The sequence below is a fragment of the Equus quagga genome, chromosome 5 (genome assembly GCF_021613505.1).
Source record: "Equus quagga isolate Etosha38 chromosome 5, UCLA_HA_Equagga_1.0, whole genome shotgun sequence".
NCBI lineage: Eukaryota > Metazoa > Chordata > Mammalia > Perissodactyla > Equidae > Equus > Equus quagga.
In genome coordinates, this window is record NC_060271.1 from 62,847,979 (window position 1) to 62,860,652 (window position 12,674).

The 12,674-nt window shown below is 51.6% G+C and overlaps 1 long non-coding RNA gene across 2 annotated transcripts in view; it reads right to left on the reverse strand.

The window, feature by feature from the left end:
* LOC124240289 (uncharacterized) overlaps positions 1–12,674 on the reverse strand; it is a 189,368-nt gene that overhangs the window by 14,734 nt on the left and 161,960 nt on the right. For both annotated transcript variants that reach the window (XR_006888829.1, XR_006888826.1), the window contains exon 5: positions 5,211–5,360. This is a non-coding gene — a long non-coding RNA (uncharacterized LOC124240289). The remainder of the gene's footprint in view (positions 1–5,210; positions 5,361–12,674) is intronic.

Below are 12,674 nucleotides of genomic sequence, written 5' to 3' on the forward strand. Positions count from 1 at the left end.
AGGCCCGTTTCCTCATCTGCGAAATGAGGGTGGAAATAGTACCCCCCTCCCAGGGTTGACCTAAGGATTAAATGAGCTTTCATGTTTCTACATAAACATGGATATACACACACTCAAGGGTATATGTGAAATTATAAATATAAGTATAAATGAATTATATATAAGTGTATAGATATGTAAACGTACATGAGATTATAAATGTGTATGGTGTTTAAAGTACTTAGAACAACGCTGGCACATAGTCCACGCTCCATAAATGTTAATTGTTGCTGTGATTGCTCTTCTTCCTCTGGTTATTATTGTTATCATGACGAGTACAGCTTTGGGACCAGGCAGGGGATTCAAATCTCCAACTAGCCCCTTAACAGCCCTACGAGCAGAGGTGAATTTCCCCAACCTACCTAAGCCTTACTCAATGTCGGTATTTTAAAATCGATTAGAGAGCCAGCCCTGATGGCCTAGCAGTTAAAGTTCGGCTGGCTCTGCTTTGGCGGCCCGGGTTCAGTTCCCGGGCACGGAACCACACCGCTCGTCTGTCAGTAGCCATGCTGTGGCAGCAGCCCACACAGAAGAACTAGAAGGACTTACAACTAGAATATACAGCTATGTCCTGGGGCTGTGGGGAGGGGAAAACAAAAAAATCGGTTAAAAATTGTGGACCTTAAACTGTATGCTTAAAAATAGTTAAAATAGTAAACTTTATGTGATGTATATTTTCCTGCAATAAAAAAAGTCACATAAATTAATATCAGATATTTGCCAGATAAATATCACAAATATGTCAAATGAAGCCCAGAATTTTAATGATAGTATTACTTAGACGAGGCAAAGTTGTGGGGAAAAAAAGTGTGTTAATTTAAAGTCAGTTTAAAAAACATTCTTCAGTAGTTGATAGTGTGGGAGGCACCAGAATGTGGGGGGCAGCAGGAGCTTGCAGACGGCCCACGGCCGTGTGTCTAGGGTCTGCCATTTACATTTGGAAGAGACCTTGACAGTGGGATCATGGTGGGCCTGGGAATCCAGGAAGTATCCAGGCAAGATGCCCATATGCCACAGCTCCTGCAGCTCTGGGATGGGACAACCATGTATTAGTGCACCAGGGGCCAGCTGGTGGCCCTGCGGATGCTGCACTTGGGCCTCTGGACAAGACCTTCTTCATGGGCAGATGTCTGGAGGAGGATCTTTCCAGCACTGTCTAGGAAAGAGGGCTACCTGCCTACTTTCGAGAACTTTCCAGAAAACATGTTCCAGCACATTCTCATAGTGTAACAGGCATCCCTCTGCCCTGCTCACTGCCAGGGTGACTCAAGATGCATTTATTCCAAAGCTCCAAAGTGAAAGGATGGTTTCAGTGTGACGCTTCCAGGTCGGAAGGTGACCCAGGAGGTAGGGGCTAAGGAGAGCTGTCATTCCTCATGAAGTGCCCACATGCCTTCCTCTTGTTGCCCAGGCAACCAAGCAGGGCCTCGGCCTCCTCACCAGGACAAGCCTGCTGCTTCCTATGGTCCAGACAAGGTTCTGGGAGGAGGAGGACAGGAGTGGTATGGACCATGAATAAGAGCCCTGCTGAGCACTGCAGGAGGACCCTCACAGGATTACAGGAAGGACGCCTCATCTGCTGAGCATCCCCACATGCCAGGCACCATGCTACGCTCATTGCCATTCACCCTTTGTCCGAATCCTTCAGAGAAAGGACTCATGATCATTATGATGATGATCATAAGAAGAGAAATGATCATGCAGAAGAGAAATCTGAAGTTCAGAGATTCAATGCTTGCCACTGGGTCTCAGCACCAGTAGGAAAACCAGAATTTGAACGCAGAATTGTCCGACCCCAAAGCAATCCTGCTTCATCTACTCCAGTACTGCCCAGATTTCAGCAATTCATGTGCCACCATTTACCTAATATTTCCCTTCAGATCAACTTTAACTCCATTTTTACTCAGGCTTTTCTTAAGCAATAATATCCATGAAATAATGGACTTGATGTGCAAGTTGCACTTTTTCCAAATCTCGTTAAAATTTGTATATGACTATTAAAATAAAATCACGAACACACCACCTGCCACCATCTTGCCAATCTCCACATCCACCACACCCTGGGAAACATCACAGAACTTTTATGTGCAAAAATGGAAATGGATCCCTACACACGTCTGCAGCGATCAGGAAGCGGATTTTAAACTGGTCACCACAGGCCGTTCAGAGAGTCTCCTGGCCAGCGATCTGCTCTCAGGGCAGTTGGGTGAGGTTTGTAGGGAGGAAATACGCAAATTGAAAGGAGGAAAGTCAGGCGGAAGCACGTGAAGATGTAAGCTGGCTGTGTGTGAGTGCCTGGTTGGTTTCCTAGGTCCGCCACACAAACAACCCAAAACTGAGCGACTAATAACAACAGAAAGTTATTCTCTCACAGCTCTTCAGGCTGAAGTCTGAGCAAGCTGTCAGCCAGGCCGCGCTCTCTCTCTCAAGGCCCTAAGGGAGGATGTTTCTTCACCTCTTCTAGGTTCTGGCAGTTGCCAGCAGTCCTTGACTTGTGGCTGCATCACTGCAATCTCTGCTTCTGTCTTCACATGGCGTTCTGTGTGTGTCTGTCTGTCTGTCTGTCTGCCTCTCTAGGTCTCTGTTTTCCTTTCTCATAAGGACACCAACCATTGAATCAGGGCCCCCCCCCCCTACTCCAGTATGGCCTCTTCTTAACTAATTGTATCTGCAAAGACCCTATTACTAAATAAGGCCAAATTCTGAGGTTCTAGGGGACATGGATTTGGGGGGACACATTCACCCCCGTACAGACGGTGCCACCATGTGCACAAGCACGTCACTCATGGCAGTTCTGGAAGGAGCATGAGGATGAATAGCAGTGGCCATTAGTGAGATGCAGCTCCATGGGGGAGAAATACTCTGGCAAGGAGGTGTGGAGGACGCTTCGAGTGTCTCTGGGCCCCTCACTGCTGGCCCTGGGCATGTGCCTCTAGAACTTTCTACCTTAGTCAAGGGAGGAGCTTAGACATCACTAGATGATCTTCAGGCTTTCAAGCCCTATGGCTATGTGACTCTGGGGGATGGCATCTGAGGACGCCCACAACCATCAGATCAGAGACAGCAAATGCATGACCCGGGTTCCACCAGGGTCCACACCACAGCTGATATCATGGAGCAGTTCACTGAAGGTGGACACACATGGATGGGAGAAAGAGACAGACTCCCATTAAGAGGAAGCAGAAGGAAGGAAGGCCCCAAAGCCTCAGGGCCCAGGGCTGAGGGCTCACTGGGGCCTGGGGCAGGCACGGCAGGAGTGCTGAGTGTCCTGTGCTTGTTTCCTGCTGACACCTCCTCCTACTGTGGTTAGGATGGTTCTAGCTGCTGAACAAGGAGTTCTAGAAGTAAGGGAGCAGAGGGAATGCTGCAATCCAGTGATGGTGCAAGACGAGCCGTGGCTGGCCGGGGTACGCTTCCGGCTCACGGATGCTGCCCCGGGGTTTGGCCAGGGTTACTCGGCCTGCAGGCTAGTGTTGCATGAAAGAGAACATCACAGTCCTGGCCTGGCCCCTGGGTTTCTACAGTGTTTAAAACCATTTGAGAACAGCAACGACACGTCCCGGTGCTGGGCTCGGAGGAAGCCTGCCCTGGAGTCTTGCACTGGCCGGCTGACCCTGCAGAACCCGCCCAGAGGCCCTGGGGACATGGCTGTGCTTTAATGTAAGGCAAGAGCAGATGGGGCGGCCTCTGCGTGTGTCCCAGGGGAGGGAATGCGGGACTGCAGGCCCTCTCATCACTGCCAGTCAGGCTGGCTTGGGATCCTCCAGCCCCGCATGCCTACTGCCACTCAGTCCTGATTAATTCAAAAGCCACACTTGAGCATTGTCCACGTGCCAGCCCTGGGCTCTGCCTCAACATACAAAGGCTTAAGGACTATCCAAGGGCCGAACCACTGGCCTTGGGGAGTGCAGAGACCGGACACACACACACACACACACACACACACATCATAACATGCATGTATGGGCAGCCTGCTCCTGGAACACCGAGGAGGGGGTCTCCTGCTCCTCCTGGTGTGAAATGGCCACTGCAGACCCCTCTGGGTGTCTGGTCAGCTCATGATGTCCCCTTGTCTGGGATCTGCCTCCCCCAGTACAGAGGTGGGCCTCAGGTAACCCAGGTGATCCATGGGAATTCGTATTTGTCAGGTTCTCCAGAAAAATAGAACCAACGGGGTACACACACACATAAAGTGATTTATTATAAGGAATCAGTTCATGTGACTTTGGAAACTGAGAACTGCAGCCCAAGACTGCAGCTGGCAAGCTGGAGACCCCAGAGGGCTGAGGATGTGGTTCCAGCCTGAGTCCAAAAGCCTGGGGCCCAGAAGGGTTGATGGTGTCAGTTCCAGTGCGAAAGCGGGCAGGCTCAAGACCCAGGGAGAGCCAATGTTTCAGCTTGTGTCTGAAGGCCAGAAAAGACCAGTGTTCCAGCTCAAAGACAGTCAAGCAGGAGGAATTCCCTCTTACTCAGGAGAGGGTCAATCTTTTTGTTCTATTCAGGCCTTCAATTGATTGTATGAGGCCCACCCACATTAGGAAGGGCAATCTGTTTTACTCAGTTTATCCATTTGAATGTTAAGCTCATCCAAAACACCCTATGCAGAATAATGTTTGACAAAACATCTGAGCAGCCTGTAGCTCAGGCCAGTTGACAAAACTTTAACATCACAGGCTTTAAGTCAATCAGAGTCCCTCCTCAGAGGAATTTTCCACTGGGAAAGAGACACCAGCTGGTCTCTGCATTAGCAGGACCTGGGACCCAGTGGGTAAAAGGCTTTGTTTCTAGACTTCCTCCCAGTCTCCTTCTCGACCCTTGAGTCCCCTAAGACCCCACCCCTCCCTGCCCCTGAATCTTGATCATATTCACTTTCTTCCTTAAATGAGTTTGGGCTGAGTTTCCCTACCTGCACCACCCCTGGGACCACTGTGAACATCAGCTCCTCTCCGTCAGGCCCTCCCTCCACTGTGGGGTCTTCACTGACTGTCCCCTGTGCCATTATCACTGGGCTGGGTCAGCCTCAGGGCGCTGGCCTGACAATCTTCCACCCTAGGCTTTGTCATAGCAATCAGGGTGAGCACTGAAGACTGGGTTTTTATTTTTCTGCATGTTTGTTTTTATCAGCAGCCATTCGCTTTCAGAGACATGTTTCGCCTGGAGGGGTCACTAACCTGGACAGCTGTGGCACCTCTCCGAGCCTCCTTTAAGGACAGCTTTAAACATCCTGCAGGTCGGAGTCTCCAGGAAGGCCCATGTAGCTGGATGTGTGGTCTTAACAGCAATTCTAGTTACTGAGGCTTCTCCCATCCTTGGCCTGGTACCTGCAATACAGTTACAACCAAAATGTCAAAGAGGAATGACTTAAAGCGAAGTTCTGGCCAGGAAGTGGGCCTTGGGAAACCTGCCTTGGGGTGCTTTGTTATGTTTCTAGAAGAGAAAACAGCAGAGAGGCGGGAGGACAGCCAACGCCATGTGGATGCGGCTGCATTTTTGCAGGACACGTGGAGATCTGTGGAATCATCTCCTCATCACGCTCTCTGGGGCATCACGCTGGTCGCAGGCCACAGCAAGGAGGACCAGAGCTCACAGCCGCAGCCTAGGAAGCAGCCTTGGAGATGACCTCAGCTGACTTCTCATCTGTCAGGTGGGGCCACGGGGCCCCGAGTTGCTCTAAGTCACACAGCCAAGCAGGAGGGAGCTGGGCTTCACACAGTCAGAAGCAAATTCCAGAGGGATGACAGACCGAAGTGTAAAAATGACACTTTCCAACCGTAAGGGAAATATCTTCGTGACCTCACAGTGAGGAAGGAAGGACTTCTTAAGCAAGACACAAAACACAACCCCAGGGACAATAGCCTGGTACACATGCCCACTTTAAAATTAAGAACTTCCCTCCATCGTCAAACAAAAAGGAAAGCTGATTGGGGTTCCTGGGTCCTTGGTCATTCCTCCTGAAAGCAACAGGGAGGGTATCATGGGAAGGGCAGCAGTGTTCCCTCGGTGCCAGGCAGGGCGCGGGCCCCTGGCAAACCTGCAGCTCCCGTAACAGTGCTGTGAGGCACGAGGGTCCCCTGTCATATGGGGGAAACTGAGTCCAGAGATGCCAGTAGCTTGTCACAATCACCAATCTGTTTGGTCAAACGGGACGCCACCTGTCACTTGCCTCTGCGAGCATCCCCTATTGATCTGCCAGTCCCCTCTCTCTCCACAATCAGTTCAGTCGCCCAGGTGCCTTTTATAAAATGCAGGTCAGACCATGTTACCCTGTCGTCAGTCCCTTCAGGGATGTCCTGATACACATCCCATAAAACCCAAGCCCCTTCCCGGCCCCCAGGACCCTAAGTCACATGGTCCCTAACTTTTCTGCCTTGCCTCTTACCACTCATCCTTTCCCCCCTGCTCCAGGCCTGTGGGCCTTCTCAGGGCCTTTGCACAAGCTGTTCTCTCACCAGAGACACTTGTCTCACTTCCTGCCTTGTAGCCAACACTCCTTATCCTTGAACACCACCACCTGGCAGAACCCTCCCCTGAGCTGGGCACACTTTCTCTTAGCAATGTACATAATTTCATTTCTATTTATTTGTTCAGCATCTGTCTGCTGGAATTGGCTGAATGTTGAAGAATGGGAAAGAACAGGCTAATTTATTCTCGACTGTACCTTTAGCTCCAACACAGTTCCTGGCACACAGTACGTGCCCAATAAAAATGTGTTGACTAAATGCCGAATCCATCCTGAAATGCTTCAAGCACCATCCCTAACAAGCTGTGTGACCTCAGGCAACCCACAGTTGCTCTCTTAGCCTCCTATGTCCCAGCAAGCCTACAGCGCCTTCCAGCTCTGACACCCTCAGCCAGCTACTCAAAGAGAAACAGCCCTACTGTGCACCAGGCCTGGTACTGGGGAGGCAGCAACAGGGCAGCCCCGCTTCGGGCTCCATCCCGTATGAGTCTAAACTCACGTGACTCTCTCGGTCTCCAGCTGCCCTGGAGGAGGCTGGCCTTCCCAAATGGTGGCCTGCTTTGGCTGGGCGGCCTCTCTGGCTGCGGAGGTCAGTCCAGCGGATGAGTTCCAGCGTCCGGGAAGGAGATACCAGATCCCAGAGGCAGAGGTAGAAAAGGAGCAGCAGCCAGTGGCCAGTTCATCCCCAGGGCAGCCGCCCCTCCCCACCGCCGACCACAGGACAGCGGCAGACCCACCCGCCCGGCCCGGAGCACCGTCACTTGGGGATGTTACTCCCACGTAAATTCTGTCTACGTGAAGACTGTTTGAGAAAGGCAAACCTCGCCTCCTCTCTCAAGCTTTGTACAAGGCCACGGCCAAATAATGAAATCTAGGACTCTGCTGGTGGGGAAGAAACCCTGGGCCCACAGCGGGCCACACTCCATCTGTGCTCGGCCACCGCGGGCAGCGAGCACAGCGCCCATAGAAGGAGCCCTCGCCAGCGCTTTCACCGCATCACTCTGCTTCATCACCAGCAAGCACCCTCCCTAGACTTTCTTCACAGTGTGGCATTTTGCTTTTTAGTGAAGTTTCTAAAATTTACCCGGCTCGTCTTAGAAGATCCCCACAGAGTCCTTCATTGCTTCAGTGCGCTTCCCAAGGAAAATAACCAAAAACCAACTGGAAGGATATTTGGAAGGAAAGTACTGGGCAGTGTGCCAAAAAGGTTGAGCTATGTGGATTCCATCCTGGGTTCCAACGCTGACAAGCTAGGCAACCTGGGCAGATCTGCTGCCCTCTCTGGTCTGTTGCTGCCTCTGCAAAATGAAGGGTTCAGGCTCCAAGGGCCCCTGGCTCTCACTTGCTGTGGTTTCAGACTTAAGTCGAGCTCTTTGCATGAGGTGAGGATGCTGGGTAGAGCACTTCCCTGAGGTAGGGCTTCCTCAGACAGGGTGGTCCCCGGAGAGGCCGCTGGGGTCACCAGGTGAGGGGCTGGAATGGGTCCTGGGCCAGGGACTACCTGGTTCCTGGGAACAGGGGAGACACAAGACAGTTCTGGCTGTTCTCTGAGGTGCCTAATGTCACTTGCAGAGATAAGTACTCTGATGCAAAGAAAGTGGAGGGAAGGAGAAAGGAGTTAAAATGGATTAAGGGCCAATGAGGCACCACGCCCTCAGTTGATGGGGGACCTCAACGATCTCCTTGAAGCCCCCAGCAACCCTGCGAAGCGGAGAGTATACCCCCACCTGATGCCTGAGGAAACTAAGGCTCAGACAGGCTGAGCAACCTGCCCTGAGCACACAGCTAGGCAGTGACAGGGGGACAATGCGTAGCCAGGCCCGTCTGAAGCATACACCCCATGCTGCCTCGCATGGAGGAAGGGAGAAGGGCCGTCTGGGAGAGCAGGTTTGAACCCACAGCCCTGCCCTGTCCTAACTGAGCTGGGTCCTCGTCACAGATCTGCAGACACATCGGAGAGCCATTCCAGTTAGAAGGTCCTCAGACATTTGTCAAACTAAGCATTAGGCGCAACCAACAGATATCCATGGGCACCCCTCCCGAGAACCCACACGTGAGTTTTGGTTCAATACGTCTACCTCGCAGACAAACACTTCAAAGGGAAAGCGTGTGTCTGGTCATTGGGATCAAGAGCAGCTTCAGGGTCCAAAGGGCCATGAAGTCCCCTTGGCACCAGCCCCGAGGCCAGCTGCGCCAAGCTGGAGGTGGTGGGTTGGACGTGCATTGACTGAGATCGTTTCCTGGCATGATCTGTTTGCAGAGAAGACTCCAGACTGTCACGGAGAGTTCACCAAGTCAACGTGCAGGGTAAAGGCGAGGCCAGAGTGGGGCTGAGGAAGACGCAGCTGAATGGTGGCAGAGAGATGACCTGGGTGTTGGGGTACAAGAGCACCCAAGGTCTAGGTCATAGGGGAGAGTTGAGCTGAGCCAGGGAAAGTGGGAAAGAACATTAGGGCTGGAGCTGAGGAGGCCAGCTCAGGTTCTTACTATGTCATCACTCGGTCCCCTGCGTGCTAAGTAATAAATGTCCTACATTGGAAAGCGTCCATGCCTTCCTAGCAGACTCACCAGCGGGCGTGAGAACTCAGGATGGGCGTGGATTCCAAACCCACAAGCAGAGCTCTCTGCAGCATATTCTTTATAGTTCCCATGTGCTGCAGAGGTGGGGAGGTAGGAGACAGCACGGGGTCCAGAATGTTGCCATCTGACAGTGGCCTCGGGTTATGGAATCCGGGAGGGGATGTGGCTGGGTCATTGTGGAAGGCAGGGCAGGTGGCAGTGGTGGCAGATGTGGGTCCTCCCCAGACGCACACCTGGCCTGCCTGGCCTTGGCAAAATCGCCAGGGAGAGGCAGTCACACTGAAGTGCTTCTTAAAAGCGATTTTTGTTGTGAAATGTAACACACACTTTATGAAATGTATCCCACATACAGAAGAGTGCGTGAAACGTGTCCGAACAGTTACAGAGTCGTCGTAAAAAGAACACTCAAGTATCTGCAGCCAAGGTTAAAAAAAAATAATAGCATCCTACAGGAGAGTCCGGAAGTTACCCCCAACCCCGGGGTCCTCCTCCTGCCCTCCAGCAGGGGGAAGGACCTCCGGACTTTTATGTTAGCCATTCCCTTGCTTTTCTTTATAAGTTTTACTACTTATGTATGATCTCTAAACAATATGTTGTTCAGTTCTGAGAAAATGAGTAGCGAGCACAAACCCAGCTGCCTGGAGAAAGGGAAACACAGCCCCATTAAACAGAGGCCCTAGGAGAAGTTCAGCTGAGGCAGGGTGTCTGGCCTCAGCTCCGCTGATAAGGACCCATTACCTGGTGTCCCGGGAACGGGGCCAAGAGGCAGCTCGTTCTGCCAGAACATCAGCTCCTGCAGAGAAACCCAGGCGATGAGGCCCCGGGGGGCAGAGGGAGGCGGCTCGTGTCCTGAGAAGCCCCCACCACTTCTCCGTCCTCCTCATCTGCTGGGGTCGGGGCAGAAGTGATCCTACACACAGAGAACCCCCCGCCCCAGAGCATTTGGGGTGGAGGAATGAGACAACTGAGTGTGTCCGTCCTGGCAGGCAGCACCAAAAGGGTGTAGGGATTAACTGAACCTATGAGGAGTAAACAAGGTGGCTCTGTGCTGCTGGGGGGGGGGGGGGGGGGCAGTGACGCACGATGAAGTAAGACCCTAGGGGGTGGGTGGCTGGAGACTTCTAGAAAGAAAGATGTCTACTCTAATGTTCAATTTGGAGTCCTTCGAATAATTCCACTGATAAATATTGATTGAATAACTCTATGAGCCAGGCTGCCCCACCCACCATTCAGTACAGTCTGTTACACACACAATTGTCTTTTGAAACTGAGTTTTGGTGACATCAGTGAGGGTCTAGGGATTGTCTCTGGGTTTGAGGACCCGGGCAGACCAGCACACAGTGGAAGCAGAAGCTTGGAGCTGGGTTGTGGAAAGCTATGAAAACCCGCAGCAACTTGGGGTAATCTCATCTAGAGGTTTAAGGGACCCTCCACCCCATTTCCTCAGGCCTGGGCTTCTCTCACTCTCCCACGGAAGGAAATTAACATTTAATAAGTGCCTACTGCATGTATTCTATCTTTGACTCACCCTGGATTTAAAAAAACCTTTATCACTGAAGGCCTGACGGCACCCAGGCCCGGGAAGTCCTCTGGTTGTAACTGAGGCTCCAGAAGAACAGCTTGGGGCAGCACAGATTCACCTTCTGCTCGCGGCCGGGCCCCTTCCTGTTGGGGGAGAAGGCTGTGGGCCACTGTGAGCAAGGCCGTGCTAACCCTGAGGAAGGAGCCGGGCCAGGCCCAGGGTGAGCGCCCTCCTGCCCTCATCAGGATGCTTCCTTTTGGGAAATTGAAGGAGGGCATGAAGATTAAATGGAGGAAAATCCCTCAGCAGGCGCAGAAAATGAAATTCACTCAGCTCGCCCAAGCACCAAACAAACAAAACGCCAAACAAAAGATAGAGAAAGACACAAACAATAAGTAAATGTCACACGCCATGCTCAACATCGGCATCTGCTTTTCCATAAGGCTGTGAGTCCAAACTGTGTTATATCAAGATGAGTGATCGCCCCTCAGACAACAGGATTTACCAAACGGCAATGACAATTAGCCTCCGGATTAATAAATGTTACACAGCCTCCCGATAAATATCAAATAAACTCAAAAGAAGCCTAAGAGGTTGGAGTCATCCTCCTTGCATTGATAGAGGAAAGTGACCTCAGAGGAGAGGCCTGTGGGTGAGGAGGGATCCGAGAGCCAGATGTGGCTTCTGCAGATGTGGCTTCTTGCGGGCACTGGGATACCCCTTCTAGGATGTGGGGAGCCCTTTCAGGAACAGCAGCAGATGCATAATTGTAATAAAAACTCCAACACTTCAGGAAATTCGTTAGGTAGTTAGTAAACAAGGATTACACCTCTAATTCCTTCTTCGAATTCTGATTTTGGACCCTGGACTCAAAAACAATTATGGCATTTCTAACTGTTGGTTGAAGTTTAGCCACTGTGGAAGTTACCATTTCCTGGAGCGGAGGGAAAAAAAGATAAAAAATTGCTCTAGAAAGTGAAATTGGATTTTAAAAAATCAATGAAGTAACCACGCTATTAAAATGGAAAATAAGTCTGATGTCATTCTGAAAAATAAAAGGGTTGAGTCACCTGCCGAGCCACTTAATTAAGCACAGGAAGTAACAAGAGAGCTTGAGTGATTTTCCCCGTTAATGTCAGTATTTCAAAATGAGTGAGGCGTCAGGCCAAGAACATTCCTTCTAATCAGAGAGTGAAATCGGTTCTTTTGCCTCAGGACATCTTGATACATTTGAAGTTGACGAAGAGCAAAAAGGAATGTATTAAAAATTATCCCAACTGTACCCAAACAGGGGAAAGAGTGAGCTTTCTGCTCCGGGTCCCTGGGGCGGTGTGTGATGAAGGCCGCGGTGTGGGCACTGGACCCTCTGGAACAAGAAGGCACTCCGGGTAGGCGTGGGGGAGCCTCACCCACCTTCACAAGGTCAGAGGATGCGAAGGTCTTCCCAGCATCCCTCAGGATTGTAGTCTCTGAGAGGGTGGGCAGCCAGGTTTGGGCTCTGACAGAAGTGATGGTGGGACATACAGGGGAACTCTGAAGAGAGTCTTCCTTTTCCCATCTGAGCCAGTGTGTGTGTGTGTGGGGAGTTCATGCAGGACCTGGCTGGCGGCCCTCCCGCTTGCCCCTGTCAGCCCCAGGGAGCAGTTAGGCCTGGGGTCCTGTCCCTAGCAGAGCAGCCCTGTTGGAATACCCAGCTCCCCCCCAGGGAAGACTGGGGACTCTCAAAGTTGGGGGGGCTCTGAGTCTGGGTCCCCTGAGCCACGCTTGGAGAAGCTCCTGAGGTCACTGCTGCATCCCAAACTACTGTGAGGAGAACCAGGGTCTGTCCCCTGAGGCCTGCTGCTCAGTGCATTGTGCCCCACCCACTCCCTCGGCTTATCAAAGGTCTGTTTCCTTTCCGCTGCTAGGATTAGCATAGTTCACACCGAGGTCTTTTGATGTTGGTGGGTTATTTTATGTTCATTATTACTATTTAACTTTGCCAGGAGCACAACAATGTGGAAACTCTAATCCCCACGTCTGACCTGGTTTGGACACGGTTAGAAACTGGGCTTGTTCAGAAGAGCGGAGCAC